The sequence below is a fragment of the Aplysia californica genome, unplaced genomic scaffold, assembly GCF_000002075.1.
Source record: "Aplysia californica isolate F4 #8 unplaced genomic scaffold, AplCal3.0 scaffold01525, whole genome shotgun sequence".
In the NCBI taxonomy this organism is placed as follows: Eukaryota; Metazoa; Mollusca; class Gastropoda; order Aplysiida; family Aplysiidae; genus Aplysia; species Aplysia californica.
The window spans coordinates 17527-20311 of NW_004798795.1; the positions used below are offsets into that span (position 1 = coordinate 17527).

Consider the following 2785-nt stretch of genomic DNA (forward strand, 5'->3'; position numbering starts at 1 on the left):
TCTCTCTCTCTCTCTCTCTCTCTTTCTCTCACTCCCTCCCTCCCTCCCCTACGGTCTGTAAAGAGAAAAAATCGTTCTTTACAATCCGGACATTTCTATGTAATTGCGACATCTCCTCCTTCCCCCCTGTCCCCTAAACCCCTTATAGTTTGTGAGGGTATAGAAAAACTTTCTCTCAAATCTGTACATTTCTGAAAGCCCTCACCAACCCCCTTTTTCCCCTATTCTTCTTACAGTCTGAGAATGAAAAGAAATCACCATATAAACTAGCCACATGGAATAGCTGTTTTCTTTGGAAGAAAAATTTATATATTAACCCTCCCCCCTCCCCCCAACCCACCTTTTTTTTATAATCTCTCCCTCCTCATCCTTTGGGAAGCGAAAACAAAACAACTTTTTTTAAAAATCCGGACATTTATCTGTAATAAATAGCCTCCTCCCCTCATTCCCCATATCCTCCCCCCCCCCTCCCCCTTACAGTTTGTGAGCGTATCGAAAAAGTACTTTCTCTCAAGTTATCCCGCCTTTCCTGAAAGACCAGGGGCCGCCATGACCTCCACTTCCCGCCCAGGAAGCTCTGTGCCCCGACTCCTGAATGGGTGGCGGTCACTCCGTGCTGGCTAACCAAACATGGACACCGGAAACTGGTAATTTGGTTAACGATCTTCACCCAGAGGTCGACGTAACTCTCCGATTTTGGGAGCTAGAGTCTTTGTCTCATTGTACAGATGCTGGAGAGTCTGGGTCGGAACGGGAGAATTGTGGGTTCGATCCACGAGTCGTTCAAATTGGGATTTATTGCATTAGGAAACGCTTTTCTTTTAATTAAATTACCTAAGTTCACCAGATGTTTAAAAAGAATTATGGGGAGGGGGGAGGTTGCTTTTCGAAAACATAGGATCTAGGAATGTGTCTGGGAAGGTATAATAAATTACTTCAGTTCACCTAGATTATTTTTTCAAGAACTTAAAATGTTTCATGTAAGGTAGATAATGATATATTGAGTTAGATCTACTTTTGTCCCCTTAAATTTGTTTCGAGAATTTATGATTGGATGACGGGAGGTAAAGATTGAATTACTTTAATTCTCCTAGATTATTGTTTTAGAACTTAGGACTGGTTCTGGGAAGTTAAATAAACGACTCGGTATTCTTGAGACACGTTCTTCGTCTTAATTTTCAGTTCACCTAGCGTAAAAATAGTTCTTGGAAAAACTTCATGATACGACAGTGAAAGATAGCGATCGCATGCCTATCAGGCAGCAAAACTGCATCTTTCCTTTTAGATCAGCTTGAACAAGCAGAGGAAATAGGATTCTATCCCTTCCAATGTCAATGATAGTGTCCTATGTACTCAACTACCAGCGTCGTCTAGCTAAAAAGAAGAATAAATAAATCTACAGAAGTAGATGATAAAAACAAAAATATATTTTGGAAGAACTATTTGTGGTAATGACTGAATGAAAGCTAGCGCGAAAACTTAACTGTTGAGAGAGAAAAAAAAACAATTTCTAAGAAACAAAACCTTCTATGATTTGATTGTATTTCTTTTCCTGGAATTGGTTCAACCTTTCCTTCAAAGAAAGACAGATCCTCTATTGATAGTGGCATTAGGGTGTCCCAAGCTATTTCTGTCCTATTTTGCTAGTCACAAGAACCTCGTTCTGGAACGTTGGCTTTTTGAATATCTCATTCCATTTTTGTTCGCCTCCATTCCATTTCTATATGCTTAAAAAAATTCCATTTCCTCTTAGCCCACTCTCCATTTTTGAAGACGCTTGTTCCTTCATATTGTGGGGGGATACTTGTAATGTGATATATTTTCTTTACAACAGCCCCCCGCCCCAACCCACACACGCACACTCACACATTTTCCTCCTTTATAATGAATCTTTCCCTACCCCCCCCCCCCCACACACACACCCAACCGTACCCACACCCCAACCATTGCCCTATTTTACTATCAACCCCGCCCTACTTTATTCAGCCAGTTATCATCGCTGAAATACCTCGCACACAGACAATCAGATTCATTGAACAGAGTGGGGGCAAGCCACATTTTTCCTTCATGGCAAGGGTAAAAGCTTACAGTTTGCTGCAGTAAGACTAATTCGATTCACGATTTAATCACCCCCCCCCCACCCGCCCACTGCCCCCCCAAAAAAAACCCAAAAAACAAAACAACAACAACCAAAAGCAAAAAAAAGACAAACAAAAATCAAAACAACAAAACAAAACAAATGTGTATGATTTTGGAAGGTCAAAGTCGATTTAATGATTCAATTCAGTAAACCTCCCAAAAAGGAACAGTTTCAGACAATCCCGGAAGAAAACTGTTAAGAAATCAGAACAGATACATCGCAGTAGACCGCCAAATAGACCGGTAGAAGCAAAGCTATACTAATCTGACATATATAAAAGTGGCAAGCATAAGTTCACACTACATCCGCACAGTTCAATCATTGATACACTGACTGGAAATTGGAAAGTCAACCCCACACCCCCCCCCTCGCCAAAAAACAACAACAAACAACTCAACAACAACAAAAAACAAACAAAAAAACTCACAAACAAAACAACAAGCAAACACAATCAGTACAACAATTTTTTAAAAACCCAACAACCCTCTCAGCTGCGTTTGTCACGTCATTCCCTACGTCATACTGTCCCTGTCCTCATCTCTCCAGTGTCAGAAACACAGCTATGCTAGGACGTTTATGGTGTGTGTGTGTGTGTGCGTATGTGTGTATGTGTGTGTGTGTTTGTGTGTGTGTGTGTGTGTGTGT

General features: G+C 41.0%; 1 protein-coding gene across 1 annotated transcript in view; it reads right to left on the minus strand.

Annotated features, from left to right (window-relative positions):
- LOC101859461 (small conductance calcium-activated potassium channel protein) overlaps positions 1-2785 on the minus strand; it is a gene marked incomplete at its 3' end in the record, with an annotated part of 24625 nt that overhangs the window by 5790 nt on the left and 16050 nt on the right.